Source organism: Euprymna scolopes, chromosome 38, assembly GCF_053919585.1.
Source record: "Euprymna scolopes isolate OS-2025 chromosome 38, ASM5391958v1, whole genome shotgun sequence".
NCBI classification, from domain to species: domain Eukaryota; kingdom Metazoa; phylum Mollusca; class Cephalopoda; order Sepiida; family Sepiolidae; genus Euprymna; species Euprymna scolopes.
Window position 1 is genome coordinate 47,428,190 of NC_136519.1, and position 20,350 is coordinate 47,448,539.

Consider the following 20,350-nt stretch of genomic DNA (forward strand, 5'->3'; position numbering starts at 1 on the left):
CATAGGGTCCTAATATATAATACTTATTGTTTTCATTTTTTAATAGATTAGAATGGTTTTAAAGTCAAATGCATTTACAGTTATTTAGAACCACAATTATGTGTGTAGTCATCCACATACAGTACTGTTTCATTGTATCACAACTCATCAGTACTGCTAGACTAGCACCTTTCCTAAGCCAAGGAGTTAACCTAGAACCATCGCATTGATAGTCGATAGTTATACCCATCCACCCACGGGAGCAGCGTCTGCAAATAACCCCAACAAATGTCTGTTTCAAACAAACATTCGCCCACCACTTTTATAGTGCATAAACCGCTTGTCTTTTTACTTACAAACAAATAGCGAGTCACACATTTACAGCCAATTAAGTAGCGGGTGAGATTATTTATGACAGTGCTCTACCCAAAAAAGGGTCTTAAAATATATGTAGTCGCCCACATACAGTACTGTTTCGTTGTATCGCAACTCATCAGTGTGGCTAGACTAGCACATTTCTCCAAGCCAAGAATTGAACCTAGAACCATTGCGTTGATAGTCAGCAGTTCTACTTACATATATATGTATAAAATACAAGAGGATAAAGAAAAAAATGTCAATATAAAGATATATACTAATTTATATAGATTTAATCGTTCATTCAATAGGGAGATTACATTATTAGGGATACGGGATATATATGGTCTTTATACCCAAGTATTTCGAAGCCTAATGCTTTTCATCAGAAGAGAAGAGGTGCAAAGTAACAGATTAGAAATGTGACAGCTAGCTACAACTATATTAAGAACAAAATGATGGGGTATCTAAAGTAGAGGGCAAACAGTATAAATGTGAATGGAGGAAAATAATGGTTATGAATGGTATGTAATAAGGTTATGGTAATAAGGAGGTTATAACAATGGCTATGAATAATATGTAAGGGGTATGTAGTAGGGAGTTTGGCGAGATACATTAAGAGGTATGAGTTCAATACACATGTCATATGTGGAGATGTACATTTAAAATAGAGAAAGAAAGCGATAGGAGTTTTTTTTTTTTTTTATAATATTCATAACTGTTGGAAGTTTGTTTCCAGCAATCTAATTTAATATATAAATAAAATGTTTAACACCTCAAATTGCACCAAAAATAGACTCACCTCCTACCCCATTTTTCTCTCCGTGCTGTTTGGTTGGCTCTCTTTGGTGCCTTAGCAGAAAATGCGAAATACCCAGGAGTGAAGTTGATTTATTTATGAATATAATTACTCTAACTGAAGCGGCATTCAAATTAATTTCCATTTCAGAAATAATGCGCAGACCGCCTCCACGCACGCACGCACAAACAATTAAAGACACCCGGAAGCAGAGCGTATTCATAAACTGTTCACCTTGATCTTATTATATATTGGACTCCAGAATATTCTCCTCGTTAATAATAGCGTAATGGAATAAAATCAGAAACAGAGTTCAGAGCTCAAAGCTCAAATCCTATCTGTAAATGATATCATTCCAGTCAATTAGTTGGTGCTACGAGGTCAGGTTGTCTGAAGATACCGGTTTCCTGATGGAAAATGCACCCAACATTGATGTTATTGTTTTTTGCTTTACCTTTGCAAAATTCAATCATGTTAAACAGTTTTCCTTTACAAAATAATCAAACCAAACACCATAAATAAATATTTGAAGATATAAAGAACTTGAAGCATAGTATTTTTTTTTTTTTGGTCCCCCGACAAAAGGAGGGTGGACCTGTAAATTCACCCTTGTCCGTTCGTCTGTCCGCACTTTTCTTAATAACTACGACTTGGAATTTTAAAAAATTTTGCACAAACATTAAACATGATATGAGTAAAAAAGTAACAGAACGGATTTCCCAGGAAAATCCGGTTGCCCCCACCTACTGGTGCCTTTCGGGTTTAAATGGCTAAAATTGACACCTTTGTGCTTATTAAAAAAAATTGATACCTGGGATTTTTATAAAACTTTCTAAAAAGTTGTAACTAACTGATTTCTATGTAATTTTATTTGTCTATACTTCGCGATATCTCTTGGGTGTGCTGCAGGAGCTCTTTTATGGCTAATAGAAATACTCCATTTTTGGGACTATTTTACCATATTTGTTCAAAATTTTCTGTGTATGTCTATTTAGCAGTTTTTCATGGTGCTGAACTCAAATGTAAATATGTTACGGCCTTGGGGACATTTGGGGCTAAATGAGGGAGAGGAGACAAAGTATGGACTTAGTCATTTCTTTCTTTTTGTGCATGGTGCAGAACTCAAATTTACATATATTAAGGCCTAAAACTGCACCGTTTGTTCATTTTCACCAGGATTTGACGTCCCCTGGGGCTTTTGGACCTAAATGAGGGGGGGGGGAATGCTGAACTTAGTCATTTTTTTATGCTTTGTTCACTGTACACTCACGGGGGACCATGCATGCTTCACTTGTTTTTTTTTTTTCAAAATTACTGGATTCAGCATTAAATAACTGTTGTGGAGACGCCCACTAATTAGCATACGTGGGTGAACAAGATATAGATAAAGGTATCAAGTCAGCAAGACCGGGGAGCTGTGTTCGAACGCCGGATAGGCAAGACGCATGTGCTGGTTGCTCCATGAAAGACTTTAACCCGCCCTCTGCCGGACAATCTTCCAACTGCAGTACAACTGCACCTTTGTAAAATGTATTATCTTTTCGGCTTAATATATTTGTTTTACCTTTACTTTCTGCGTTCGTGTTGTTATTGATACAGACACAACAGTAACTAAAAAAAAAAATGTTTATATGCCATGAATCAAAACGATCAAACAAAACCAGTCATTATTGCGATGAGTAATTTGTATTGTTAATTCATTTATTTATTGCGGACTCCAACCTTGATCGTTCTTTGGGGCCCATGGCACAGTGGATAGAGACATTGAATCTCTACAGTTCCAGGTGAGCATTTCCTGAAGATAGCAGTTTCAATCCTACCCAAATCCGGCCAGAGGTTTACTTGGCAAAAACGTGGTGAGATGACGACAACTATGGAAGGCAGTAAGTGCCTACGATGCAGTTACCACCTGATGAAGGCCAGAGGAATAGTTCGCCATAACATCGTGAAACAACCACTAAAAAAAGATGAGGATAACAGTCCGTAATAAATAAATAAATAAATAATACTCATCTCAATAAAAATTAAATCAAAACGATCAAACCAAACCAATCAGTGAACATTGAAACTTTGCAAAAAGACATGAATCAGATTATATTTGTAAGCATGGATTAATTCTAATAAAAAGCGAAGACGAAACTTTTAAATAAAATGAGTTATACTGCTAGCCGATTCTGATGGGAGAGGAGCTGGAGAGCATGATTGAGGAGTATTTTCATAATAGGAGTTGTACAGGTAGGACTACGTAAATTTAAACTTGACCTGTAGCAAAGTATATTATTATAATGCCGATAACATAGTTAAAAAAAATAACAGCTAATAATTGTTTAGTCAGAATCAGTATTCCATATTTCAGCTTAAATGCTAGTTCGGTCTGATTTGTAAAATTTCATAAGATAACTTTAGATGTTAGAGTGATTCTGGAATAACATCCGGATGTAATAGAATAAAGTCAGAAACGGAGTTCAGATTTCAAATGCTACCTGCACCTAAATCCAAGCAACTAAAATTAAAAGTTTACATGAAGATATGACGCATTGAGGCCATCGTACAAACTTAGTACTAATCAGTAGCGCTCTTACATTTCACAATAATGGTGTTGGCCATAGGATTTCTGTTATCTCTCATCAATTCCGATTTTGCCGATGCTTTGTTACTGTGCTTTGCTGTAAGTGCAAGAATTAAAACGCTAAAACAACAAGCTCATGGGAGAAAGAAAAGAAAAAGTAATTCAGGTAATCAAACGATCTTTCTACAAAATATAAGACCTGCGCAATACATTTCAAGGTGATGTAGCGATATTAACAAATTAATCTGCTTAATATCCATAAGTGTAAGAAAGACTATATAAAACTTTCACTAGAAGGAATTAGTATAAGTGTAAGAAAGAGACTATATAAAACTTTCACTAGAAGGAATTAGCATAAGTGTAAGAAAGAGACTATATAAAACTTTCACTAGAAGGAATTAGCATGTGTAAGAAAGAGACTATATAAAACTTTCACTAGGAGGAATTAGCATAAGTGTAAGAAAGAGACTATATAAAACTTTCACTAGGAGGAATTAGCATAAGTGTAAGAAAGAGACTATATAAAACTTTCACTAGGAGGAATTAGCATAAATGTAAGAAAGAGACGATATAAAACTTTCACTAGGAGGAATTAGCATAAGTGTAAGAAAGAGACTATATAAAACTTTCACTAGGAGGAATTAGCATAAGTGTAAGAAAGAGACTATATAAAACTTTCACTAGGAGGAATTAGCATAAGTGTAAGAAAGAGACTATATAAAACTTTCACTAGGAGGAATTAGCATAAGTGTAAGAAAGAGACTATATAAAACTTTCACTAGGAGGAATTAGCATAAGTGTAAGAAAGAGACTATATAAAACTTTCACTAGGAGGAATTAGCATAAGTGTAAGAAAGAGACTATATAAAACTTTCACTAGGAGGAATTAGCATAAGTATAAGAAAGAGACTATATAAAACTTTCACTAGGAGGAATTAGCATAAGTGTAAGAAAGAGACTATATAAAACTTTCACTAGGAGGAATTAGCATAAGTATAAGAAAGAGACTATATAAAACTTTCACTAGGAGGAATTAGCATAAGTGTAAGAAAGAGACTATATAAAACTTTCACTAGGAGGAATTAGCATAAGTATAAGAAAGGGACTATATAAAACTTTCACTAGGAGGAATTAGCATAAGTGTAAGAAAGAGACTATATAAAACTTTCACTGGGAGGAATTAGCATAAGTGTAAGAAAGAGACTATATAAAACTTTCACTCGGAGGAATTAGCATAAATGTAAGAAAGAGACTATATAAAACTTTCACTAGGAGGAATTAGCATGTGTGTAAGAAAGAGACTATAAAACTTTCACTGGGAGGAATTAGAATAAGTGTAAGAAAGAGACTATATAAAACTTTCACTAGGAGGAATTAGCATAAGTGTAAGAAAGAGACTATATAAAACTTTCACTAGAAGGAATTAGAATATGTGTAAGAAAGAGACTATATAAAACTTTCACGAGGAGGAATTAGCATAAGTGTAAGAAAGAGACTATATAAAACTCTGACTAATAGGAATTAGCCTAAAACCAGATCGAATTTGTTTCACAGGGCCGATTTCGGCTTTATAGACCAAAAATTGACAGTAGTTTGGTAGAGCCTGTTCTGCACACATAGAGGCCACTTTTAAATATAGATAAATACTTAATTTATATGAACCCCATATATCTATATATCCACAACTCTAATACAAGCTCTTTTTTCAATAAGTTCTAAAAATTCAAGTGTTTATTTTTGATTTCCATACGAAATACTTGAAGTATTCAATCCAGATTCTTTTCTATATCTCAAATGTTACTAAAAAAGTGAAAAACATTAATTTTTCTCTCTCAGTTGATCAATTATGTTATAGTTGATCTCACTCTTGGTCTTAATAGAGTCCAGGACAAGAATTCACCTAGTCTGGTAGAGTATCCAGTTAAGTACTGTTACTTATTCACCAGGAGAAGGTGCATTATTCCTCTTATAAGCTAGTATGGGGTGGGCCAAAATAAGGGTCCTATCTTTAAATATAATCATATATATATATATAGATCCCTTATTTTGGCCCACCCTGTATATAAGCTGTGTCGATGGGATTTTATTTAGCCTTCTAATGCTATATTATTTAGAATATTTGGTCATGGTTTACTTGCAAAGGTAAAGTGTCTTCAATCTGCCCTGACAACTCTTTTACAGAGAGACCAAAGGCACTCGAGAATGGTATCTAATTGGTAATTTAACCTGTCCAAGTAGGTAATTCAAAATATGTAAATAAGGCCAATGTGCATTTATGTATTATAAAACTGTTGGAGCGTACATAAAGGATTATTTTATATATTTATTTATCTGGTATCAATAATATACTAGCCGGGCGTTGCTCGGACGTAAAATATGCTTACGTATGATATTTTAATTCGTGCGGATTACGTAGTTATTATTATAGAGACAATTCTCTATGGATTATTATATTGAACCTAATATATAGCAGTGAGATCAAAGCTAAAAATTATATGACTTAGATGCCATCGGCTAGAATCGAAACCAAAACATAACTCTCTACCCTCGTTCCATAGCCTCTGAGTCACACCCATATATATATATATATATATATATATATATATATATATATATATATATATATATATATGTATGTATATTCACCTGTCATCATGTTTTTAATGGATGGAATCATCCGGTAGTTGAAGACAAGAATCTATCTAGCAAAGCCGTACAGTCCATAGAGTTATAGATATATACTTTGTATTGTTTTCTAGATGTTAATCCAATTGTACTATGGTGTTTATGAAATAGTGCTCATTAGCAAGTAGAGTTGTATAATTCTCTTTATTATGCAAACATTGTCTAAATATGTGCATATATGTGTTAGCTGTGATTTCTTTCGAAATCCAGCATCATCAGAAAAAAAAAAAAAGAACTCTGAAACAAATTGAGACTAGAGGGCTGACACTGGATATCGAAAGAAATCACAGTTTAAACATGTATGCACATATGTAGCCAATAATGTTTGTTTAATGAAGAAAATTATTCAATACCACATATATATGTCACTGTGTTTGGTAATTTATAAATGGTATAAACCCAGGAGCAAAACGGGAAGCTCAACACTGGATCTAAATGAAATAGCCACTATCCGTTTACGAGAGACTCTAGAAGAAATAATAGATGTCTGTCGGCGTTTGAACTCTGATATGAAACGCAAAGAAAGCGGATAAACGTATTTAGTCAGAATTCAAATTATTTTTCCGAAAGAGGAAAACAGAAATATTTTTTTGTTTTTATTTCAAAGTAAGCCGCAAATTAACATCAGTTTAAAATAGAAATCTTTTATTCTTGAAACCGGTTGTCTCTAAATAGAAAAAAAAAAAAAAGATTAGAAATATTTAATCCGAATACCGTGCTTGTAGATATATTTTTAAAGTATTTAAAGCCAAACTTAAATCGCACGTGAAGAATTAAGACTTCCAAATTATGCTGGTTTTCGTCTTAGGATTAAAATAGCAAGGATTATACAGGTGGATAAATCCTTTTTAAATTGGCTGCTTTCAACTAGTCGCTTTCCCTCGATCGATATAATATATATATATGAATGTATGTGTTTGTGTGTGAATGTGTGAATGTATGTATATGAGTGTGTGTGTGAATATGTGTGTATATGAGTGTGTGTGTGAATATGTATGCATGTATGTATATATGTGTGTGTGTGTGAATATGTATGCATGTATGTATGAATGTATGTATATGTGTGTGTGCGTGAATATGTATGAATGTATGTATATGTGTGTGTGTGTGTGTGTGTGTGAATATTATGAATGTATGTATATGTGTGTATATGTATGAATGTCTGTGTGTATATGAATGTATGTATATATGTGTGTATATGTATATATGAATGTATATATATATATGTGTACGAATATATGTATGTATATATATGTGTACGAATATATGTATGTATATATATGTGTACGAATATATGTATGTATATATATGTGTACGAATATATGTATGTATATATATGTGTACGAATATATATATATATATATATATGTATGAATGTCTGTATATATATATGTATGTGTGTGAATATGAATGTCTGTATATATGTATGTGTGTGAATATGAATGTCTGTATATATATATGTATGTGTGTGAATATGAATGTCTGTATATATGTATGTGTGTCAATATGAATGTCTGTATATATGTATGTGTGTCAATATGAATGTCTGTATATATGTATGTGTGTCAATATGAATGTCTGTATATATGTATGTGTGTCAATATGAATGTCTATATATATATATGTGTGTGTGTGTGTGTGAATATGTATGAATGTCTGTTTTATTTTACTTCAGTCGAAGTTCTCAGAAATCAAGGTGCCCACGACCTGAGGCTAACACTTGAAGTCTATATGAGATGCATAGATATTCGAATGTTTTATTTAAGTTCTTTATCTTTCAAACACTGAGTTAGAAAGGAAATTGAGAACATAATTTTCCTCTCCCCAATTAACCATTTTCATACGTGGTAGTATATCTTTCATGTTGGTCTCATGGTCTTACTGGATTCCAGGACAAAAATTTATCTAGTCTGGTGGAGTATCCAGCTTCGTGCTATTACTTGAGGTAACATCACTTGGAGAAGGTGCACCATTCCTCGGAAAAGCTGCTGGGTAGCCGTTGTGAGGAGATTTTATTTGGGCTGCGAATTCTATGTGATTTTGAATATTTGGTCAGGGTTTACTTCTATGGAAAAAGTATCCTCATGCCAGATTGTTCTGACAAACCCCTGTACAGAGAGACCTTAGTCACTCGAGGATAGTTTCACTTTTTTTTTCATTTTTCTTAAACTTTTTCTACTAGGGGATGGGACATCCAATCAGATGTCTGACATTTACCCCTATTTTAGTGAGTCCAACCAAGAGATCTTTTCAGGATTCTAGCCGTCCCTTTCAGTGCAATCGTTTGTATTTCACTTGCACTTGGTTCACCGGGTATGCTTGCTATGTACTTTTTAAAGTTCTTTTTCATAAGCCCAGTTGCTCCTATGATGACTGGTATAATTGAAACGTCTTTTAATTTCCAATTTCGTTTCATATCATACATAAGTCCTTGATACTTTGTTATCTTTTCCCTCTCAGCTCTGTTAAGCCCTGTATCATTGGGTACACTGACCTCTATTACGGTCGCTTTTCTAGTAGGCATTCGTGTGTGTGTGAATATGTATGAATGTATATATATGAATGTGTGTGTTTGTGTATATATATATATATATATATATATATATATATATATATATATATATATATATATATAGTAAGTACAGTAGGGCTTCCTTCAATCTTAAGACTATGGATACCTACGCATGAAATTTTTGTGGCAAGAGTTGCGCAATCTTCAACCACACCTCTCAGAAAGCACATACAGCACCTAGAATTCCCAAATGGTCACCCATCAAGTACTAACTAGGCTCAATGTTGCTTAATTTCAGTGATCTAACGAGAACCGATGTGTTAACGTGATTATGCTGTACACACACACACACACACACATATATATATATATATATATATATATATATATGTGTGTGTGTGTATAGTGTCATCTCGGAAACTAATGAACAGATCATTATGAATTTTATATATTCTAGAAACTATGGTTAGTCACATGCTTACTAATTAATATTAATATTTGTTTGTACGGGATTCACTCCCAAACTAATTGGCCGATCATTATGATGTTTGGAATACAGCTGTTAAGAGTAATTTTCTATAATGTTGGTTATGCAAGTTTTAATAATGTTGGTTATGCAAGTTTTAATAATGTTTTACATGAAGATGAAAAAGAAAAGATGGAAGACCTTCGTGAAAATTCAGTAATGTACGATTTTATGCTTCTGACTTTTTTAGATAAGGCTTCATTATCTCTATACTAATAGGATAGCGTGTGTGTTTATTTTGTGTGTCATGTTTACATCCGAGTGACTGTCGTTTAATTGTTATGGACTTCCATTTCTTGTAATAAATAATTTCATCAAGAATTCTTCATGAGTTTTGGTTTCAATTATAGCTGATGGCACTCCAGTAATCTATTTTTTTTTTTTTTTAATCAAGAATTTTTCATAACTTTTGGTTTCGGTTTCAATTATAGCTGAAGGAACTCAAGTTATATATATATATATATATATTTTAAGCCCCCCCCTCTTTGGGTAGAGCACTGTCCTAAATAATCTCACCCGCTACTTAATTGGCTGAAAAATGCGAAGCTCGTTGTTTGTTTGTTTACAAACAGGCGGTTTGAGCACTGTAAAAATGGTGGTGGATGTTTATTTAAATAGACATTCCGACGAGTTATTTGCAGGCGTTGCTTCTGTGGTCAAGTGGGAAAACTGCCGACTGTCAACACGACAGTTCTAGGTTCAATCCTTGGCTTGCGAGAGATGCTAGTCTAGCGGCACTGATGAGTTGTGATACAACGAAACAGGACTGTATGTCGATGACTAGAAATATATATTTTTTTTGTTTTTTTAATCAAGAATTTTTCATAACTTTTGGTTTCAGTTTCAATTATGGCTGAAGAAACTCAAGTTATATTTTCTTTTTCATAAGTTTTGGTTTTGGTTCAAGCTGATGCACGCAAGTCATATGGATATATTTTTTATTTTTGAAATTGCAACTTTATAATATATAAAAATCGATAAAATATTAACTCTATAATAATATATATAAAATCTGCAAAAAATGTTTTTTTTTGTTTTTGTTTTTACATGGATCGTCACTTATCAAGGCCCAGAAGCCACTTGGGGATAAGGGTTATTGTATGTACAGTAATCAATGGAATAATATCGTAGTAATCGTTAGTATTGGAGATTTGATAAAGTATCTTACTTAAGGGGGCGATTCATCAGGAATTTGTTTATGTTGGACTTGAAGACATACAAGTTGTAGTCAGGTGGGAAACAGGCAAACGGAAGAGAGTTCCACAGGCGTGCACTTCTAAGAAAAAAGCTTTGTTCATGAAATCTACCTTTTGGTTTAGGCACAGATAAAGAGTGGGGAAAATTACTGACACTGGTTTCAGCTAGACGGGTGTTTATCATGAAAGATTGGCAAGGGGGTACCAGAGATTGGAGCTCGGACGAGCACTTGCCATGGAAATAACGATAAAACAAAGACACGCTCGCAACGTTTCTTCTGTGGGAGAGAGGTTGCAGGGAAGAGAAAAGGGCATCCTCCACTAAGCCACAAAGTCTATTTTGTACTCTGTCAAGGCAGGATAGGCTGTTTTTAGCAGCTCCAGCCCAGATATGGCAGCAGTATTCCATCCTTGGACGTACTTGGTTTTTACAGATAGAGAATTGCATCAGTAATGAGATATCATCTGGAGTGGTAGAAGGATTCCACCATTTTCCCAGCGACCTGTTCAACAGACTTTATGTATGCGTTCCATTTCAGATCAGGGGTAAAGGTCAAACCCAGAAGCTTGTCAAAAGATGGAGCCTCCCCGAGACGACAGCCATCCATTTCAATTGATGCCAGATGGGGTTCAGGGCATTGATGATGTAAAGATAGAAGCTTGGTTTTAGATGCATTAAAAGTAACCAGCCACCTTTTCTCCCACTGTACCACGCGCTCAATATCAGAGGAGAGAGAATCAGAGAGAACTTTGTCATTTACGGCCTTTGATATGTTGCCGGAGATGGTCATATCATCAGCATAGATGTCAACGAATGATTTAAGTATGTGTTTTGGGAGATCATTGATGTAGATCAGGAAGAGAGTTGGGCCCAGGTTGGACCCCTGAGGGACTCCAGCATTAATACTGTGGGCCTCTGATTTCTGCCCATCAACCACTACTCTTATGAGTCTGTTAGAGAGAAATGATTTAATAATTGAGAAAACATTTCCAGTTATACCGTAGCTGGAAATCTTGTGAAGTAGGCTCTTATGCCATACCTTATCGAAAACCTTTGATATGTCAAGAGCAATTGTCCTAGAAAGGAAGCCTTTGTCGAGAGATTCACTAATCCTATGAGATATAACCATTAGCACATCTGCTGTAGATCTAGCAGAACGGAAACCATATTACATGTCACTAAGAAGGTTATTTCTGCTGAGGTGGTTGACTACTTCTCTATTTAATATGTAAGCATACTTTATGACTGGGCTACGCTGGGCTTCCCTGCTAGCTTAGATAAATACTTTTGCAGTTTTAACAAAAGAGCTACAATAATATCAGAGCGTCTCCATTTACTCTGAACATCTATAGAATGCCAACATCAGTATATTACATGAGTCCCCTTATGGAATTTCCATAGGTCTCACTAGTCTTTATTATTCTAGTAATTATAGTTTGTATTATTTGGATTATTCTGACTACTCTTCTCATCCTGAGTATTATTTTCACACCGTTTCAGACGATGTAACCTCTGGCCTTATTGTTGAACCCAGGAATACAATTACAAATTACTTAGGATTTCTACCCAGTCATGGTTAAAAGAATAAGAGCATGCTACACTCAGGCATTAAATTAAGGGTTCTGTTTGAAATTCGGTGAAGAAGGCCCATAAATGGTTGAAATAGTTTGTGCTGTGCTTTTACTTTTACTCATACACACTCACACACACACACTCACACATACACACTCACACACACACACACACGCACACACACTGATTCTGATTCTTTCAAGATCTCTAAATATTTACCTGAAATTGCTTTTTTTTTTTTTTTTTTCCCCCCGGATTACTGTAAAAACCCATGTAATATGTGCATATAATTTATGGATTTCAATAATAGGCACAAATTTTTCTGATGCCGATACCACTCAAAGCTCAGATTTTTCTAATTCTCAATTCTAGTAATCGTCCCAACACTAATATATATATATATATATATATATATATATATATATATATATATATATATATATATACACACACAGAGAGTATGATTATACAATAATTATTCTAGATACCTACAGGTACTAGTGTTTCATGTTTACACAATTATCAGTGTAGGGATGTATGATAATTCCTGCTGATCGGGATATTCAAATCCAACCATGGAGCCACTTTTGACTCCATCTTCTGTTCCTTTATCTCTAGGCCAACAGATAATTGCCACAGGAACGAAAGGAATTAACAACGTATAAACGTCAAATTTCAGTGCAAACATTAGACAAATGAGTGGGAGTTGCGAATGTTGAATAAACGCTAGTTGATTACCATTTAGTTGTTATTCTGCAGACAGTGCCCATCCTTAAGTATTCTTGAAGGGGCTTGATAATTATAATTGAATAATTATTCTTTCTTTTTACAATAATTATTATTCTTTATACATATATGATTGTATGGTGCTTGTCAACAGTGCTCAATAACAAGTAGATCTGTATTATATATTATTTTATTGGAATCCTTTAAGATGAGTAATTTGTATATTTATTCATTTGCAGACTCTTATTCTCATCTTCATAGTTGTCGTTTCATCACGTTTGGGCCAACTATTCCTCTGGCCTTCTTCAGGTGATTAACCGTCTCTGAACTGTATCCTCAGTAATTACTAGGACTGTGACAACAGCATATTCTTTTCTTTGTTTTGACTCTCGAGTATATATCCGACACAGTTAGACACAGTTAATCAACCGTGAATTACATCACTCTATATAAAAGCATATAAGATATCAACGGATATACACTCGAGAGTCAAAACAATGAAAAGAATATGCTGTTGTCATAGTCCTAGTAATTACTGCCTTCCATAGTTGTTGCTGTCTCACCACGTTTTGGCCAACTAATCCTCTGGCCTGCTTTAGGTAGATTGAAACCGCTATCTTCAGATAATGTTCACCTGGAACGATAGACATTCAACGCCTTTATCCACTGCGCCACAGGCCCCGAAGGGCGATCAAGGTTGGATTTTTTGGTCTTATAAATCCACGTTTTCATTCTTATCTGATTTTCCATCGTTGGGTCCTTACTGAATGGTATTATGTATTATTTTATTGGAGTCCTTTGAGATGCGCATCACGGTTATAACCACTTGACGAAGGCCAGAGGATGAGTTGGCCAAAACGTGGGGAAACAACAACTATAAAAAAGATGAGGATAACAGTTCGCAAATAATTAGATAAATAAATCAATATTATAAATTCCTTTATTTATACTCGCATTATTCGCTACATATATATTCTTCCTTGGCCTTTTGGTCAAGATCAAAGTGTAGTATCTGTTCTTCAGACGCTGCACTTCATTTTCTTGTTCTCTTTCGGTGGAGGAGAAATCTTTCACGACTGAGACAATTTTTATTTTTGTACTTTTTCTCCACGTTAAAAAACGACCCTGGTGTCTAACTCTGTCCCGTGGGGAGGCATAGTAAATAGGTACATATATATTCTTCCTGTGTTTAGTATCGTTTGTAGAAGAAATTAAATGAGAATACAAATTTTTGTTCATTTGAAATGCAAGTCATCTTATTTATTCTTTTAATCTCGATTTCTTTCTGAAGCCTTATAACCATGCAAGAATTATAACTTGTCATTGGGGTCGTAACATATCACATAATTATATTCCACAAATTTAACTTTTTTATTTTTAAATATATGAAATTTAAACATTTTGAAATAGACCTCCTGTTCTGATCCTTGGTGGCATATGACTCGAATTGTGTGGCTAATTGAAAAGCGTCTCAGCATAAAATTTCAATTAACAATGCACTTGAGAGAGCAGGGGGCTTTCAGAGAAATGAAATACAATTCTATAGGAGAACATAGATTGTTTAGATCTCTGCCTAAACGAATTAGTGTCTATGGAGATGTGAAATTTGATTCAATTAAATATTAATTTATTAAACTAATCATTTTTGTTCTCAATTAAATTTGAGCCTGGCCTAAAATTGCAATAATGGTGTTGTATCTTTATTCTTTGTCCTCCATGTTTTTTTTTCTTCTTCTTTAGGTTGTTGCTATTCGTTGCAGTTTCAAATGAAAATTCGAGCAACAAAAACACAGAATCACACTAAAACCAAACTATAAAGTAAAAAATGCAAATAAAAATACCGATTCTTGTAAAAAAAAAAAAAAATTAAATATCTAGAATGGCCTTCAAAAACATGATCTTGCTATTTATTATAATACTAGCCTGGGAAGCCGGCGTTGCCCGGGTGTTTGGAGGTGTGTGTTGAGCAAAACAAAAAAAGTGGTAGTAGGCAGACAGGGTCCAACCCGTACCACGCAGGAGGAAAAGGACGTGAAAAAAAAATATGTGACGTCTTTGTTATTCAGCCCTTTGCCAAACCGGAAGTGACGTAGGTTAAAATTAAGGCTAGACAATCGAAAAGAAGATGATGACTTTCAAAAATATCGGCGAAAAATCCAACCCCTCCCTGTAGAAAAGTGCCCAGTTGAGGGTGAAGGAATTAATGTTTTGGGCCAATTTTTCGATATTTGTCGTCCGAAGGATTGAGCTTTAAAATCATACCGATCTCGTGAAAATCTGTCACCTTTGTCGAAAGTTTTTAGGCATGCATACATACATACATACATACATACATTTAAACAGACAGATGAGATTTATATTATAGAAGATAGAAGACTAGCAGGCTGCCCAGTGTTGCCCAGTCGTAAAATATGCATAAATATTATATTTTAATTAATACAGAATTCTTATTATAAACAGAAATACCGTACGTATTAGACCTAACGTTAAATCCCTTTTATTAAAAAAAATGAAGTAAAAAAAAAAAAAACGAATATACGGAGTATTGTTTTTTCTAAACATTTCACTTCTTATAAATAATAAAAATACTCGAGCTGAAATCAAAACGAAAACAGTGAGTCAAGTACTATAACCATTAGGCTAGCTAGACTTGCCTTTAAAAAGTGTTTTCAAACCTACTTATTTTTAACATTTTTAATGATTTTGTCATGCACATTTGTGGATCAGTTAACAAACCGATAAAAATCCGACCTCCCCCCCCCATACTTACCAATTTTTCAATTTTGATCCCTTAGCAATCCTTTTTTCTTTTTTTTTTTTTTTCAGATGAAAACCGATGGAAAAGTTTTTCACATGTCTGACTGCCCTATATACCAAATTTCAAGTCTGTAAATCAAAAATCCATTGAATGTATAGGTTGAGATGTGTCTTCACACAAATTCTCGCTTTTATAGATATATAGAATCAGATAAATCTGCTGCTACTATGAATACACAGGCGGGAATGTTTCTCTATTGTTAGCAGTTTGGTTTAGTTGTTTTATATCATATCAACTTGTTTTAGGTGATTTAGTGCTGCATCCGATAATTTTGAAAAAAAAAGTTTTAAGCTTCAAACTGTTTATATCTTAAAATATTTATTACTAGCGCGGGTACCCGGTGTTGTCCGGGTGTTTGGAGGTGTGTGTGTGTAAGGGGGGGGAGTAAAGAATAAGCGAAGAAGTAATAACCCTGTATAAATATTAAAAAAAAAAACGATGTTAAACTTTTTTAAAAATCGGAAAAACCAAAAAAAAAAAAAAAAAAAAGAAGCAGCAAACAAACGTAAAACTTCTTTAAAAAAAGGAATCAGAAAAACAAAAAGCAAAAATAAGGGGAAAAAACGATGAACATGCTTGGAAAAACAAAAACAAACAAACACAGCGAAAAGCAAAAAAAAAAAAAAAAAATGGCATAAACAACCCTTCGATTCGGTTAAGTCCATGGTTCGTTTCACCCAGTAGAAAGCATGGAACGGAAAGGCACGGTAAAATGCCATTCCAGATTTTTTAAGCAACTACGAAGTAAAGAAAACCCAAACCTCCGTTCCTTCATAACCGTCCCTTGTGAACGATCCCGGAAACGGTGTAAGTGGTGGCGGGGAAAGGAGGAATTAATTAGAGAGAAAAGATTTTACTATTTCCATTGATTTTTAACCGATCGTCGCAGTGAACTCTCACCAGAAAAAATATAGGAATCTACGATTATCGAGAAATTGTGCTGCAGTTTGTGCATATTACATTTGCATGAAATGTCTTGATTTTTAATCCTATGAAGGTGAAAATCATTTGGAAAAAAAATTTTAATTCTTTATAGCTTCAAACTTTTCTTCATGGTCTTTAGTTTAATTGTTTTTTAAGAGAAAAATTCTTTTTAGCTTTGGCTTTACAGAACATGTTTCAATTGTGCAAAAGGAAAGAAAAAGAAAAACGATATCACTTTTGGAACATTTATCTCAGGAAACCGATATCTTTAGACAGCCTGATCTGGTGGCACCAGTATTTTTTAGCAGTCAGGGCTGTTTCTGTGAAAAACAAGTGAAGCATGCATGGTCGCCTGTGAGTGCTCAGTGAACGAGGCATAAAAAAAAAAAATGACTAAGTTCAGCACTCACCCTCCCTCCATTTAGCCCAAAAGTTCCCAGGGGGCATCAAATCCTGATGAAAATAAACAAACGGGACAGTTTTAGGCCTTAACATATGTAAATTTGAGTTCTGCACCATGTAAAAAAAGAAATGACAAAGTTCATCCTTTGCCATCATCACCACCCATTTAGCCTCAAAAGTCCCCAAGGCCTTAACATATTTAAATTTGAGTTCAGCACCATGCAAAACTGCTAAATAGACATACACAGAAAATTCTAGATAAATATGTTAAAATAGTCCTCAAAATGGAGTGTTTTTATTAGCCCTTAAAGAGTCCCTAGAGTTATCACGAAGTATAGACAAACAAAATTATATAGAAATCAGTTAGTTACAACATTTCAGAAAGTTTTATAAAAGTCCAAGGCATCAATTTCTTTTTTAATAAGCACAAAAATGTCAATTTTAGCCATTTTAACCCGAAAGGCACCCCTTAGAGGGCAACCGGAGTTTTCCAGGAAAATCCGTTCTGTTACATTTTTGCTCATATCATGTTTAATGTTTGCACAAAATTTTAAAAAATTCCAAAGCGTAGTTATTGAGAAAAGTGCGGACGGATGAACGGACAAGGGTGAATTTACAGGTCCACCCTCCTTTTGTTATGGGAACCAGAAATTTGAACTATACTTAAATAATTATTTAATTTTAGACTCCATTCTCTCTAAAGAATTATTTTCGCTTTTCAGATTACCTTGAGAGAATCTTCATGCAACCTGAAATATTATTCGCGGTTTGTTTTTATTTTTATTTACATATCCAACATTTTTTCACTTGTTTTTCTTGGCAATTTATGACTACAATAAATTGCGGTTTCACTTAATGCCATAACCAGCAAATTCTACAAATTGCTACAAATATAATTTGCTGATTTATTTCTGTCCTCTGATGGGAAAATAGCAAGAATAGCATTGGAAATGTCTTCTCAGTTATTAAATCATTTCTCTCTGATAGGTTCATAAGAGTAGTAGTTGAGGGGAAAAAATCATAAGCTCACAGTATTAATGCTGGTGTCCCTCAGGGGTCCATCCTGGGCCCAACTCTTTTCCTGATCTACATTAATGATCTTCCAAATCATATCCTTACATCATTTGTAGACATTTATGCTGATAACACAACCATTTATGGTAGCACATCTAAGACAGTAAACGACCAAGTTCTCTCTGATTCTCTCTCCTCTGATCTTGAGCACGTGGTACAATGGGGAAAGGAGTGGCTGGTTACTTTTCATGCATCTAAAACCAAGCTTCTCTTTTTACATCATCAACGTTCTGATCCCCATCTGGCATCAATTAAAATGAATGGCTCTCGTCTTGGGGAGGCCTCAAGTTTTGACAGGCTTCTGGGCTTGACAATTACTCCTGATCTTCAATGGAACACGTAAATCAAATCTGTTGCCAGGGCCGCTGGAAAAATGGTGGGATCTTTCTATCGATCCGGTAGATATCTCACTGCTGATGCTATTCTCCATCTATATAAGAGCCAGGTACGTCCAAGGATGAAATACTGTTGCCACATCTGGGCAGGAGCTGCTAGAAAGAACTTGTCCTGCCTTGATAGAGTTCAAAATAGACTTCGTAGCCTCGTAGGAGATGTCCTTTTCTCTTCCCTGCAATCTCTATCTCACAGAAGAGATGTTGCGAGCTTGTCTCTGATGTATCGTTATTTTCATGGAAAGTGTTCGACTGAGCTTCAGTCTATGGTCCCCTCTCACCAAACTTTCACAAGAAACACTCGTCTAGCTGAAAACACTATCAAAAATTCCCCCCACTCTTTATCTGTGCCTAAACCTAAACGTAGATTCCATAAACAAAGCTTCTTTCTTAGAACTGCACGCCTGTGGAATTGTCTTCCATTTTCCTGCTTTCCGGCTGAGTGCAATATGGTCATCTTCAAGTCTAACATAAACAAGTTCTTGATGAGCCGTTCCATATAAGTTAACAAATTTACCGAATTTTCATTACTAATGATTACTATATTTTCCAATTTCTACTGTACACTCTTTAACCCTTATCCTTGAGTGGCCTCTTGACCTTGATAATGTGGTGATACCTGTGTAAAAATAAACACAAAAACACGGAATAAGGACTTTGTAAATTGTTTTTTCGAGTATTCAGTCGAACAATAAATTTTGATTGTAAATTTCAACTTAGTTTAATGTTCTTACATATATAATGAGAGAGAGAGAGAGAGAGAGAGAGAGAGAAGAGATACAGAGAAAGATGTAAAGTCTAGGAGATTACTTACGTACACATTTACCAATTCTCAAAGGTTATGGTTCAATCGTTTTGTGCAGATTCAAATTCATTCTTCCTATTTTCTGCCTTGAAGATAGGTAGAAAATACGAAGAGCGAAAAAGAGAAATCATGATGTAATCCCCCTCTTCATCCCTGTAATCCAGTTCTTGGTTAAGTCTGGATGAAGTAGACAACTTCAGTCGGTCCAAAATATCCTTCCTCGTTGAACTTTCAAGATACAAGAATTTTCACAATTGGAATGGATCTCGAGATTTCGGTTGAACGACCAATTAGTGGCACGAACAAACCTTTTGACTGTGACCGAAGATAATAATCTCACTCTGCAATCGTCTCCCAATAAAGGCATTATCAAGAGACCGATCAGAAGATAGTATTTCTCATTGTAACAAGCCGTTGTCATGAATATGCGCTTTTAGACTAGTTACCTCCCCTTGGCAGGATTTAAAAAAAAAAATTTAATTTAATTTTTTTTTTTTTTGCTTACATTTCAATATCTTTACTAAAAGGAACTTTGTATGTATTAGTTCCCGATAAACTCTAAATCGGCTCTGTCGTTGTTGATGAAATTTCACACAAATGTACTTTATGTATCTGACAGTGTTCTTAGATAGATTTTTTATCTGAATGTTTTCGATAGGAATCGATGATTAATAATCGAAAAAATCTGATGAAAGAAGGAACAGGCGACTTAGTTACATCTTATCCAGCCTTACATCACAAGTGCATTTGAGAAGTTTTATTACAACACAAGCAGAAAGTTAGTCGAGTTATTATTTGTTGTTCTTTGTGACGTAGTCTACAATGTGTTCGGTTCCATACATGTTAACACATATGTAAACGGGTACAACGTTACAGGTCTGCTTATCTTTCCATAGTAAGCTTAACCTCGTAGTTTTGCTGTGTCGGGGTCGTATTTGCTATGGCTGATAGCCCAATTCTAAGTGTAACAGGTTGTTCCATTACAACATAGCAAGATTTTCTTTTCGTCAGCC

At 34.5% G+C, this 20,350-nt stretch overlaps 1 protein-coding gene and 1 pseudogene across 1 annotated transcript in view; both read left to right on the forward strand.

Annotated features, from left to right (window-relative positions):
* The window catches only part of LOC145263137 (diacylglycerol kinase zeta-like), a 1,403,365-nt gene that overhangs the window by 268,900 nt on the left and 1,114,115 nt on the right, over positions 1 to 20,350 (forward strand). The gene's annotated exons all lie outside the window — the stretch shown is intronic.
* Positions 13,895 to 14,123, forward strand: LOC145263476 (U2 spliceosomal RNA; annotated as a pseudogene).